The sequence below is a fragment of the Erinaceus europaeus genome, chromosome 11 (assembly GCF_950295315.1).
Source record: "Erinaceus europaeus chromosome 11, mEriEur2.1, whole genome shotgun sequence".
NCBI lineage: Eukaryota > Metazoa > Chordata > Mammalia > Eulipotyphla > Erinaceidae > Erinaceus > Erinaceus europaeus.
This window is the reverse complement of record NC_080172.1, coordinates 105,073,854-105,087,578: the sequence shown is the minus strand read 5'-3', so window position 1 is coordinate 105,087,578 and position 13,725 is coordinate 105,073,854. Positions and strand designations below refer to the sequence as shown.

Genomic DNA, 13,725 nt, shown 5'->3' with positions numbered 1-13,725 from the left:
TGTCTATCTTTCTCTCCCCCTCTCTGTCTTCCCCTCCTCTCTCCATTTCTCTCTGTTCTATCCAACAACGAAGACAGACAACAATAATAACTATAAAAATAAAACAAGGGCAACAAAAAGAGAATAAATAAATATTTTTTATAAAAGCTTCCAATGAAGAGAATGGGATGGAGAACTCTGGTGGTAGGAACTGTGTAGACTTGTACCCCTCTTATCCTACAGTCTTGTCCAATATTATTATCAAATCAATTTAAAAAAAGGAATTCTTCCACAAGAGGGAGCAAGAATGGGGAACAGTGTTTTCATAGGTCTCTAGCAGTTAACTAGATGAATGTTTGATGTTTGTCCTCAAGGCAATTAGTAGACACTGGAGGATGGTTCTACTACTTCAAGTGGAATGACAACAACACGGAACTCCAAGGGGCATAAAACCTCGGAAAAAAATGTGACAACATTAAAAAAAAGAGAATATTCATCCTGCAAACATGCCCAAAGATATGGCAATCAGTAATTTGCCAAATAAATAATTCAAAATACCATGTTAAAGAAAAATCAATGATGTACCAAAAAAAGTTGAAGAAATAAGACAAAGTCAGGAAAATAATCATTCACAGAGTTAGAAATTTAACAAAGAAATAGCAAAGATGAAGAGAACCTGAACAAAATTCCAGAACTGAAGCGTTCAATAGATGAAGTGAACAAAAATACAATACGGAGCATCAACTATAGACTTTATCAACTAGAAGAAAGAAACTGAAACTGAAGACAGGAATTTAGAAATTATGTAGTCAGAAAGAAAAAAAAAAAAGGTTACTCCTAAGTGATTGAAGGGTAGAGAGAATGAGGGAAAGAGAATTTGACAGAGACAGCAATGTATTATTAAAAAGAGTGTACAGATCCTGTTAGGGTTTGTGAGGGAATGGTAAGAATTTGAATTTTAAAAAGTGAGGTAGATTTTAGTCTGGTTACTTTTATATTTTAAAAATATCACTCTGACTGCTCCCTGCAGATTTTTTGTTTGTTTGTTTGTTTGTTTTTAGAATAAGGGTGGAAACTTGAAGCCTAATTGAGAAGATTTTAAAGTACTTTAGGGAGATTTTTTTTTTAACTTTCTTATTGGGAAATTAATGTTTTACATTCAACAGTAAATATAATAGTTTATACATGCATAGCATTCCTCAGTTTTCCATATAACAACAACACAACCCCCACTAGGTCCCCTGTCATCCTTTTTGGACCTGTATTCTCCTCCCCCACCCACCTCAGAGTCTTTTACTTTGGTGCAACATGCCAATTCCAGTTCAGGTTCTACTTGTATTTTCTCTTCTGATCTGGTTTTTCAAGGGCGATATTATGTACAGACTGTACAAGGAAGTGAAAAATGGAGGAGATAAGGAAGGAGTTGGATATGGATACCTTAGTCACAGAATTACTAGAATTTGCTAATTAATTGGTTGTGTGACGTGAAAAGAAGAATGGAATAAAAGAAAACACACACACACACACACATATAAATATATATTTTTTTCAACAGAGCATCTCTGGCATATGGTGGTACAGGAAATTGAATTTGGAACACTAGAGCCTCAGGCAAGAGAGCCTCTTTGCACAACCATTATTCTATCCTCCTGCCCAAGAGACAGTTTGTTTTTTCTTTTTCCTTAAGATTTATTAATTTATTTAAAAGAAACACCAGAGCATCATTCTGACATATGCGGTGCTTGGGATCAAAGCCAGGATCCTTTGCTTAAAAATGTTGCATTCTAATAACTGAGCCACCTCTCTTGCCGTAAGACAATTTTTTTCATTTTTTTAATATGTGATTAATAATGGTTTAAAATATTTTGTGCTGGGAAATTGTGCAGATGCAGTCACATCTGCCATGTTGTCCCCTCAGGCTATTGCGAGTTCCCACAAGAGTTGGGACATTCTCAGAACGCCTGTTCCACCATGTTGTGCCCTCAGGGCATTGTCTATTTCCCCACAATAGTTGCAGTGCTATGGTTACTCCTCCCCCTTCCCATTCTCACGAGAGTTATTATCCTACCCTGGAGTGCTATGGTTACTCCTCCCCCTTCCCATGCTCACAAGAGCTATTCCCATAAAAGCCCTTCTTCTTCCGCACCTCTCTCTCTTGCCAGCCCTTCACTTCGGTGTTTAGACGCAGGAAAGGTCGCTGCGTGAGGCGGCCATTTTTGCTACCTCCACGTGGCCCAACCTGCTTCTCTCTCACCCAACTCTGAGGTGCCAGCACAAATAAAGATTTGTGTTCCCTCTTCGCCCCGGACCTCTTCTCTCTCTTCTCCATGGCGCAGCTCAACAATTTTAAGGTTACAGTGGAAAGTTCCATGTCACACCCACCAACAAAGTTCTGCGTCTGGATTCTTCCACCTCCCCCAAATTACCACCATTGTTCTCACAAAGTCTTTGAAACTGTTTGCTTCTGCTTCTGTGTGTGTGTCTTCTCTAGCTCCAGCCATTTTGTCCTAAAGGACACAAAATCGTCTTTTTGATTGCAGAGTAGTATCCCATGGAATATGTATCCTGAAACTCCTTTAGCCAATTCATCTATTGATGGGTGTTTAGGCTGCTTCCACTCTGGATGTTGTGTACAAGGCAGCTATGAACATAGAGTTGCAAATATGTTCCTTTCAATTAGTGACTAGGTAAGTGTCTAGGAGTGATTAGCTGGATTATAAGGTTATTTATTTATTTTTCTGTTTAAGGACTCTTCGTACAGTCTTCCACATGTTATCATTCTCACTAATAGTGTAGAAGAGTCTCTTTTTTCTGCACAGCCTTGCCAACACCTGTCATTTCCTCTTTTGTTGATGTAGGCCATTTTCACAGGTGTGAGATGAAATCTCAGTGTAGTTTTAATTTGCATTTTTCTCTGATGATAAGTGAAATGGAGCATTTCTTCGTATGCCTGTGGCCTATGTGTTTCTCTTCTTTAGAAAACAGTTTGTTTTAATTCCTTGGCCTTCAGTTCTGTGTAGATGCTTGGTATCAACTACTTGGCAGATATGTGATATGCAACTGTCTTCTCCCATTTACTGGGTTGCCTGGTTATCCTTGTGTAGTTTGCTTTCAATATATAGAAGCTTTTTAGTTTTGTGTACTCTCACTTACGTACTCTTGTCTTCATTTCCCATGTCCATAGGGTTGAATCGAAAATGCATCTTTGATGTGGAGATCCTGTAAAATTTCACTTAAGGTGTCTCCTATAAATTTTATAATATATGGTCTACTGTCCACATCTTTGATCTGTTTTGATTTAACTTTGGTGTATGGTGTCAGGTGATAGTTGGGCTACCCAATTTTCCCAGAACCATTTGTTGAAAAGAACTTCTTTACTAGGGGTCCAGTGGTGGCATAGCAGGTTAAGCACACGTGGCACAAAGCACAAGGACCAGAGGAAGGAACCCGGTTCTAGCCCCTGGCTCCCCACCTGCAGGGGAATCGCTTCACAGGAGGTGAAGCAGGTCTGCAGGTTGTCTCTTTCTCTCCCCTTCTCTGTCTTCCCCTCCTCCATTTCTCTCTGTCCTATCCAACAATGAACAGCATCAACAATAACAATAACAATAATAACCACAACAAGGGCAACAAAAGGGGGAAAAAATGGCCTCCAGGAGCAGTGCATTCATGGTGCAGTCACTGAGCACCAGAAATATAACCCTGGAGACAAAAAATAAATAACTACTTTTATTTATTTATATTTATTTTTAAATTTTTTATTGAGGAATTAATGTTTTACATTTGACAGTAAATACAATAGTTTGTACATGCATAACATTTCCCAGTTTTCCATATAACAATACAACCCCCACTAGGTCCTCTGTCATCCTTCTTGGATCTGCATTCTCCCCACCCACTCCAGAGTCTTTTACTTTGGTGCAATACACCAAAAAAAAAAAAAAAAAAAAAAAACTTCTTTACCCTGTTAAGTCATTTTGGCCCCTTCATCATATATTAGGTGATTGTATATATGTGGGTTCATTCCTGGGCTCTCGATTCTGCTCCATTGATCTAAGTGACAAGACATAAGTTTTTTGTTTGGTTTTTTCTTTTTGCCTCCAGGGTTATTGCTGGGGCTCAGTGCCTGCACTATGAATCCACTGCTTCTGGAGGCCATTATTTCCATTTTGTTGCCCTTATTGTTATTGTTGTTGTTGTCATTGTTGTTATTGCTGTTGTTGTTGGACAGTACAGAGAGAAATCAAGAGAGGAGGGGAAGACAGAGGAAGGAGAGAAAAATAAACACCTGCAGACTGCTTCATTGCTTGTGAAGCAACTCCCCTGCAGGTGGGGAGCAGGGCCTTGTGCATGGTAAGGCATGAGCTCTACCCAGTGAACTATATCTTGGTCCTGGACTACTTTTTAACTGTTAATGTCAAAGTGATGACATAAAGATCCTATGAAGATTTTAGTACGAACACAGTATTGTAACTCTGTAAAAGGAAGAAATTTGCTGGTCATCGTCTGTCCAGCCTAGCTGTCTGTTGGCACATATCCTTTCCAAAGGTTTTAATGTATGCATTTTTTATTTTCATTTATTTTCTTTTCCTTTCTTTCTTTCTTTCTTTTTGAAATGTTTTACTTCCCATAAAATAGAAAATGTTGGGAGTCGGGCAGTAGCTCAGCTGGTTAAGCGCACGTGATGCAAAGTGCAAGGACCGATGTGAGGAAGCCGGCTTGAGCCCCTGGCTCCCCATCTGCAGGGGAGTCGCTTCACAAGCGGTGAAGCAGGTTTGCAGGTGTCTGTCTTTTTCTCCCCCTCTCTGTCTTCCCCTCCTCTCTCCATTTCTCTCCATCCTATCCAACAACGACGACTTCAATAACAACAACAATAATAACTACAGCAATAAACCAAGGGCAACAAAAGGGAATAAATAAATTTTAAAAAGCTATAAAAAAATTTAAAAAAAAAGAAAATGTTTACTTGCCACTGTCTGATTTTATTGGAGAACAGCTTAAGACCACTCAGTAGTTGTTCCTACCCATTCAGTGGCCTGAGCAGTGGGAGCTGCAGACCAATTTTCTGTGGCAGGTTGAGCACTCTGGTCTTCAGTATGGAACTGCCAAATGGGCACAGAGGGCACCTGCATGCCTTCAGACCAGTCTGCAACCTCAGGCTGCGGTGAACTCTGGGGCTGGAGCCGTCCATTCTTTCTGGAACTCCTCCTCGGTCACAGTCTTTTCAGCAGCATCCTGTTCTTCCTTTTCGATGTCCTCAGGATCTCTGTAGAAGTAGAGATCTGGTATGATCTCCCAGGGGTGTTCAAGGAGATAGTGCCATGCATGCACAGAACTTCACGGGCCAGCATCCTGCACGTGAGACCCACTGAGTGGGCTCCCTTGTTGTTGCAGGTAATGGCAATGTCCACATAGCTCAGAGGAGAGTCTGTTACATAGAGCGATGGTAGGCAGGTTAACGTAAGAAGCCTCTGTGAGAGGCTGGTGGTCGGCCCTGGGGTCAGTAACCATGAGAAGCCTTGGCTCCCGGAAAGCAGCCTGGATCTAGTTAGTGAAGGTTCCAGGAGTGAAGCGACCAGCAATTGGAGTGGCTCCAGTGGCAGCAGCAAACTTCAGCATGGCTCGCTGGCTAGTGTCCTGGAGGAGATCACACTGACGGTCAGCTGGATTCTCTATAGCAACAATGGCAGGCATAGCCAGCAGCAGCTTCTCCCAGGTCCTCTTCAAGTCGATGATGTAGATGTACTTTAAGTTGATGATGTAGATGTCCTCTTGTAGAGATGTACTGCTCCATTTGGAAATCAAGGTTGGTACCACCGAGGTGGGTTTCCACTTCCAGGAACTTGAGGACATCCTCCTCCTTCATTTGCAGGACGTCAAGGGCTTTGGACATTGTGAATATTTCCCATTAAGTTACAATGGGAGCCGAGAACAATGCCATATGGGCCCCTCTTTGTGTAGTGTGGAAAGGGTCTTTTTCCTTTCTTTCTTTCTTTCTTGGGGGATTAATGTTTTACAGTTGACAGTAAATACAATATATTTTACATGCATAACATTTCTCATTTTTCCACACAACAGTACAACCCCCACTAGGTCCTCTGCCATCCTGTTCCAGGACCTGTCTTGTTGCGGTACCAGGTTTGTATGTTTTTTAAATTATACTTCTTGTATCTAAGAGCTTAATTTTGATAGATATTATATATAGAAATAATCTACCACAATAAGAAAATGAATAATACAGTGAAATAAAAGCTTGCTTTTCATTTCCATTAAGATTGCTTAAGCAATCTTTCCTTATGGTCTGATTCATTGAATCATATTTATTCATATTGCTTCAGAATTTAGAACATGTCTCAAAAATGTCTCCTCATACTGAAGCCAGAAAACAATATTAAATACAGGAAGTTTGATTGAGATAGTGCTGTGCCTAACATAGTAATTCTACCAGTCATTATTAGTACTAGTGTTAATAAATGATATTGTGTGTCTTTTGATCTATTCTACCATTTCTATCAATCTTGCAGCTGTCCCTAGGAATACTGCAACTGGCAATGTTATCTCTGAGCTGCATCAGCATTTTTGTAGCTTGCCAATTAGCAAATTATTTATCTATGACATTCAAGAGGGAATTTTATACAATTTCTGCAGCCCTTGCCCTTCCAAAATGGAAAACATAGAAGGACAACTTAAGAAAATAGAGGAGGGACCAGGAGATAGCCCACTGATAGGATGCTTGCTGTCACATACCAAATACAAAGTCCCAGGTTCAATCACCAAGTCACCAGCACTGAGAGAATACCACAAAACTCTCTCTTTCTTAGTCTTGCTCTCTTTCTCTCTTTCCCTGTCTTTCTCTAGCTGAAATTTGAAAAGAAAAACATTGACCCAGAAGGTTCACAAATGTGCTAGGGCCCATGTACTGCACACGATAAATTAAAACCTTGCATGCGGAATGCCAGAACAAGTCTCAGAACTATGATGGACTTGAACCTGCAACCACCCAGTTACTGTTACAGTGGAATGAAGACCCGGTTGATATTCTTTGTATACAAGATATAGACTCGGGCTCAGTTGTGATTTTTTTTTTTTCATTCCGTGCATTGATCAAAAAAGCAAGTTGGAACAAACTTAGAAAGGTATGTCAAAAGCAACTTCACAAAGGGCAAGAAAAAGCTTTTTTGGCTGAGCTACAACTAGGTAAGAGAGGGCTCCATTCCACTTAAGTCAATAGTAGCATACTATGTCTGTAGCCATGGCTCTATTGGCAGATATGCTACTTTGTAAGTCCTTCTTCATGATGGTCACTAGCTTCTTGGGTAGCTCAGCCCTAATAACTCTGCATCTAATTCAGTAGCCTAAAACATCTGTCTTTCTATCACAGGAGGACAGCATATTCAGTATGATGTGATGTGCTGTGATGGAATAATGAGACACTTATAGCCGAATATGATATTATTTATGAGAAGCTTCAATTCATTCTAGAATTAGAGCCTTAACCTTCAATACAACAAGTAATCAACACCACCAGATTTTCCCAGTACAAAATCAAAGCTAATTAAAAAATAGCCAGGCTTTAATTTTATACACAAATTACGACATTGGAGACAGAAGTAGATCACTGTGATGTAGACTTTCTCAGTGTTTTGAGAGTTCCTTCAGTAGCACCCTTTCCGGAGCAAGCCCAACCACTTGACAGGAAAATCTTAAAATTCAAATTTGAATTTACTGTAAAAGCTGACAATAAAATAAAATGAAAACGAATGTAGGGTGAGTTTTATTTTGTACTCAAATGTGAATCCTCCCTCTTTTTTAAAGAGTAGTTGTTTATCTTATTATTTATTTATTATGTAAAGACAAAGAAATTGAGAGGGGAAGGAAAAGAGGCAGAGACACCTGTAGCCCTACATCACTGCTCATGAAGCTTTCCCCCGCAGGGAGAGACCTGGGGTTTGAGCCTGGGTCCTTACACAGTTTAATGTGTGTGCTTAACCAAGTGTGCCACTGCCTAACCCCTGAATTCTTTGGTCAGTTTCAGCTAATCTCTTTCAGAACACTGAAATGACATTGACACAGACATTATTTTTAGTATTGGTGTTTATGATATCATTTAATAAGGTTTTCAACCCAAGTGATTATGAAAATAGCACAGGTTAATAATCTCGTCTCTTGCTATGTTTATTTATTTATTTATTGGCACCAGGGTTATTGCTGGGGCTCTGTGCCAGCACTACAAATCCACCACTTTCAAGGATCATATTTTCTACTTTATTTGACAGGATAGAGAGTAATTGAAAGTAAGGAAATATAGACAGACAGACAGGGATAATAGATAGATAAGGAGAAATAGATACCTGCAGACCTGCTTCACCACTTGTGAAACATCCCTTCTGCAGGTGGGCTGCAGGGACTGGAACCCAAGTCCTTTTGCATGGTGATATGTGCACTTAACCGGGGGCACCATTGCCTGCTTCCTGCATTACTTTAAAGCAAAAGTCACATGGTGGCATAGCAACAACACTAAAGGGAACCTTCCATCTATGGCAATGCACCAGATGGCTTAATGACACTGAAATGTAAGAGACAAACATCCTGGAAGAACACACAAGTAATTCTCAGAACAGGCAGTCAAATTTCCCCTCACAATTTTGGGTCAAAAGTCCTCATCAAATGATGCAAGAATTCAAGTTCATGGAAAAAAAAAATTGCCCATAGGTCTTGTCATCATAAAAGGAAAGAAAAAAAAAGAAAACAAAACACTTCACAAAAGAAAAATGTTCAAGCAGCCTGTAATATCATCTCACAAGAGATGCCCTAAGGAAAAGATCTCCTCATATCCCTTTGCTATAGAAAAAGAAATTGATCTCCCTATTAATAACTTCAATTATAGAATGTCAAAGGAGCCATTCAAGAAGACTCCACTTGCATTAATTTGAAACATACACATTTGGAGTAAAAATAAAGTGGCTATTCCAAATCATCTGAAAAGAAACTGGAAAATATGGTGGAAACAAAGTATGATCATTCAAAAAGTAAATCAAAAAGTAAATCAAAAGTTGCTTTAAAAAAAAAAAGGCACGTAGGGGTAGATAGCATAATAGTTATGCAAATAGACTCTCTTGCCTGAGGCTCTGATGTCCCAGGTTCAATCCCCTGCTGACTCATATGCAGACACAGAAAATGTTGATCCTTAGTGAGATAATGTTGATCCTTAGTGAGATAAGGCATAGCAAGTCACTCAGGGCCACAAAGTGAATTATCATGGTAGTCAAGAGGTTATGGAAGCAGGAAAAACATGGGTTAAAAATTTCATTAGAGGGGGTCAGGCGGTGGCACAGTGGGTTAAGCGCATGTGGTGCAAAGCGCAAGGACAGGCGTAAGGATCCCGGTTCGAGCCCCGGATCCCCACCTGCAGGGGCGTCGCTTCACAGGCAGTGAAGCAGGTCTGCAGGTGTCTATCTTTCTCTCCCCCTCTCTGTCTTCCCCTCCTCTCTCCATTTCTCTCTGTCCTATCCAACAACGAACAACATCAACAATGGAAATAATAATAACCACAACGAGGCTACAACAACGGGCAACAAAAGGGGGAAAAACGGCCTCCAGGACCAGTGGATTCATGGTGCAGGCACCCAGCCCAGCAATAACCCTGGAGGGGAAAAAAAAGATTCATTAGAGGGGCCTGGTGGTGGTGCACCTGGTTGAGCGCACATGTTGCAATGTGCAAGGAAGGACAAGGTTGGAGTCCCCCGGTCCCCATCCGCAGGGGGAAAGCTTTGTGAGTGGTAAAGCAGAGTTTTGGGTATCTTTCTGTCTCATTCCCTCTCTATCTCTCTCTTCCTCTCGATTTCTGACTGTCTCTATCCAATAAGTAAATAAATATAATTTAAAAAATTTATAAAATAAAATAAAAATTTCATTATAGTTTCTTGAGGCCGGGCAGTGGTGCCCTACTCTCAAAGCACTAGGTGCTGGACGGTTTTTCTCATAGTTTTTGTCCTCCTTCAATTGCTAGTCTCTGCTCATATTTTGACCCCTTCTCTAGTGAAAGAATATTACTGGGGAATGAAGGGGACAGAGTGTTTATTATATATTGTTTTTTGTTTAATTTTTTTTTTTTTGCCTCCAGGGTTATCGCTGGGGTTCGGTGGCTGCAGGTCAAAACCACTGCTCCTAGTAGTCATCCCCCCCCCCCATTTTATTGCATAGAAAGAGACAGATTGAGAGAGAAGTGCAAGAGAGAAAGACAGACAACTGCAGGCCTGCTTCACTGCTTGTGAAGTGACCCCCACATGCAGGTGGAGAGCCGGGGCTCGAACCTGGATTCTTGAGCAGGTCCTTCTACTTCCTACTATGTGCACTTAACCCAATGCCCCACCGCTGGGCCCCAAGGGGACAGAATCTATTGTTGTTATGCTCTGGTTTCCTTCTTTAGGACATCCTATAAAGTTGTAATCCCATTTATTTAAGTTTAACTTTCTTAGTCCATGGGAATGAGTCTCCAAATACTTCTTTGATGTTATGGTCTTAAAGTGTTACGATGATATGTTCTGTATATTTTCTAGTTTCAGGCCCAATATCCAGATCTTTGACCCATTTTGAGTTAGTTTTGGTGCTTGGTGTTAAGTGGTGGTCTAGTTTCATTTTTCTACATTTGGCTATCCAGTTGTCTGAGCAGTATTTATTGAAGGGACCTTCTTCTTCCCCATTGGATAGTTTTGGCACCTTTGTCAAAATTAGATGCCTGTACACGGGTGGGTTTAGTTCTGGGCTCTCTGTTCTGTTCCATTGATCCAAGTGTCCATTTCTGTTCCAGTACCACATTATTTTTATTGCTACTGCTTTGTAGTATAAACTCAAGTTGGAAAAAAGGAACTTATTCACTGAAAATGGTGCTCATCATGATGACTATTACATGATACTTTAAAGAAAATAGAAATATTAGTCTATGGAAATAAATGCTTCATTTAGTATTAAAATTTTATACAATTAGATGAATTTTAGTAATGATTTCCTATATTCTAAGGATATTGTTGTTTCTATTAGTCTTGGCAGCTACTTAAGGCAAAAGGACAAGTTCAGAGACAGTGAAGAAATCAATTTAATAGAATTATTGATTGTGAGTCAGATTTTCATTCCTTCTAAGGAAAATTACCCTTCTTGGAATTTGAGATTGGGTCAGAAGGATTGCAAGTTGTATTTTGCTTGCCAAATGAAAGGAGGTTTTCTAAGGAATTGGTCTTGTGATAAGATGTTTTATGTCTGAGATACTTGAATATACAAATGGGGTGAGCTATGTCAGTTTCTCTATTTTTACTTATGAAGTGGATTTAAGCAATAGAAATAGGAGCTCAAGAATAAGAAAAAAACTAGTTTTAGGTAAACTTTAAGATCTATTTTGGTAATAGCAAATTTTACAAAACTTGGCAAGTTATTTAGTATCTTTCAATTTTATTATTTTTTTTATCTACAAGATGGGATAATATAATCTCTTCATGAGACTCACAGCAAATGAGACATTTACTACTGTGAATTAATAGTACTTAATACTAACCAATAAAAATAGCTACTATTGGTTCTCTTGCCATAATCCACTACCTCATAACTTTTCTGGATGATTTAGTTTGAATTGCTTATAATTTTTTTGTAGAGATGAACTTGATACACTATTATTAACACATTGATATACTATAATTATCGCTGAGAAATGTTATAGTTTCACTCTTAAAATAACCAGACTTGCAAAGTACGACTATACGAAGAAATGTTTCTTTCAGCGGGAACAACAAACAAATCTTAAGTCACATACTTGGCAGAGTAAAAGAGTGGGGTTGCATTGGATAGAAAGTCATGTTCCTTCTTTCAGAACATATCTTTTTAAAAAATTTTTTATTTATTTATTTATTCCCTTTTGTTGCCTTTGTTGTTTTATTGTTGTAGTTATTATTGATGTCGTTGTTGTTGGATAGGACAGAGAGAAATGGAGAGAGGAGGGGAAGACAGAGAGGGGGAGAGAAAGACAGACACCTGCAGACCTGCTTCACTGCCTGTGAAGGGACCTGCCTGCAGGTGGGGAGCCGGGGGCTCGAAGCGGGATCCTGACGCCGGTCCTTGAGCTTAGCGCCACCTGCGCTTAACCCGCTGCGCTACAGCCCGACTCCCAGAACATATCATCTTATATGGAAAACTTAGCCAAGACTGGTGATCTCATGGTTTTTACTTGAGGATCTCATGAGTTGATAGCATTACAAGTCCAATCATTAATCAATAGGAAAAATAGTTAAAAGTTTTAATTTTCTTCAATATGTATTAATTATTTTTATAAGGGAGGGAGAGAGAGAGGATATGAGGGTCAGAGCACTGTTAAGTTTCTGGCAAATGGTGGTGCTAGGTGACACTTTTTTAAAAAAAAAAAGTTTACTTATTCCCTTTTTGTTGCCATTGTTTTACTGTTGTTGTTATTGATGTCGTAGACACCGCAGATGTGCTTCATTGTTTGTGAAATGACTCTCCTACAGGTGGGGAACCGGAGGTTCGAACTGAGATCCTTACGCCAGTCCTTGTGCTTTCGCATCATGTGCGCTTAACTCGCTGTGCTAGCGCTGACTCTCTAGGAATCTTGTAGCCATGAGATTCTCAGTTTGAAACCAGCATCACATGTCACTGTGATGCTCTTTCTCTGGTCTTCAGTAAACAAACAAACAAACTTTATTTAAAAAAATGGAGATGTGTGATGATGCCTCAATTAATGATTGTGCTTTCTTGGCCCATCTTTTTTATGCCTTTCCCACCCTGAGTTGGACTCAGTGTACTCATTAATTTTAGGAAGGGCCATGTTGAGAGTAGCCTGAAAATGCAGGACAGTTTTCATGGCTCATTTGTTACTTCCCATCCGTTCTACTGTTTGAGTTTCCAAGAAATCAGAGTCCGCTTCTGCCTCTGTTTGCTGGTATTACTGCAGCCTGTGATCAGTTAATGTCCTCAAAAAGAGATCAGTGAATTTTTTGGAAAATAAGCAACAACTCCCACTTTAAGCAGAAAGACTCCAGTCCACATCTGTCATGGATGTCACTGCTTCCTGCCATCAATGTCTTACTGAGTTTCCAGTAAAACAGGAATACAAGTGGCCTGGAGGAAAATGTAGGCAAAAGATACAGATTATACTCCTATGTTGGTACTGAGGCAGTTACTGAAATAAGTCAGTGTATCAAATTTTTTGCTTTAATACGAATCTTATTTTTTTTTAAACCAGGAAACTCTTCAGTTTCTCATTCAGATTTATTCCTGCCAAACATTGATGTCTTTTAGGCAAGCCCTAACTGAGCTTCAAAGTACATGCAATCAGAAACCCTAGCTTAATTGTCCTTTACGTATCCCTTTTACAACATGAAAATAAGTGTTAGAACTTGTAGTCATAACTAACACAGATAGTCTGGCTCTAGGCAAATGGAGTCTGAAAATGGAGAGATGACTCAGATCAGATGCCCAGTTCTCCTGGCCCAGCAGCTCACTGCCATGGAAGCACTTTAGAGCCATGACCCAATTCCAGGGGAAAATACAGGAAGATCTTGAATTTGACTGAGATGAAATCTTTATGACCTTACAGAGTGAGAGACACAAATAAAGTTAATTTGAATTGGAGAAAGCACAGCTAGGCCTAAAGAAATCCTGGGCTTTTGTTATTATTTTCAAAGAAAGGGTGTCTTGACTGTGAGTGATTTTGCTTCTCTTAGGCCATTTTTAAAAATTCAAATA

General features: G+C 39.7%; 1 long non-coding RNA gene and 1 pseudogene across 3 annotated transcripts in view; both read right to left on the bottom strand.

Moving 5' to 3' along the window:
• The window catches only part of LOC132541436 (uncharacterized), a 29,097-nt gene that overhangs the window by 5,964 nt on the left and 9,408 nt on the right, over nt 1–13,725 (bottom strand). The gene's annotated exons all lie outside the window — the stretch shown is intronic.
• LOC103114984 (small ribosomal subunit protein uS2-like) lies at nt 3,829–6,169 on the bottom strand (annotated as a pseudogene).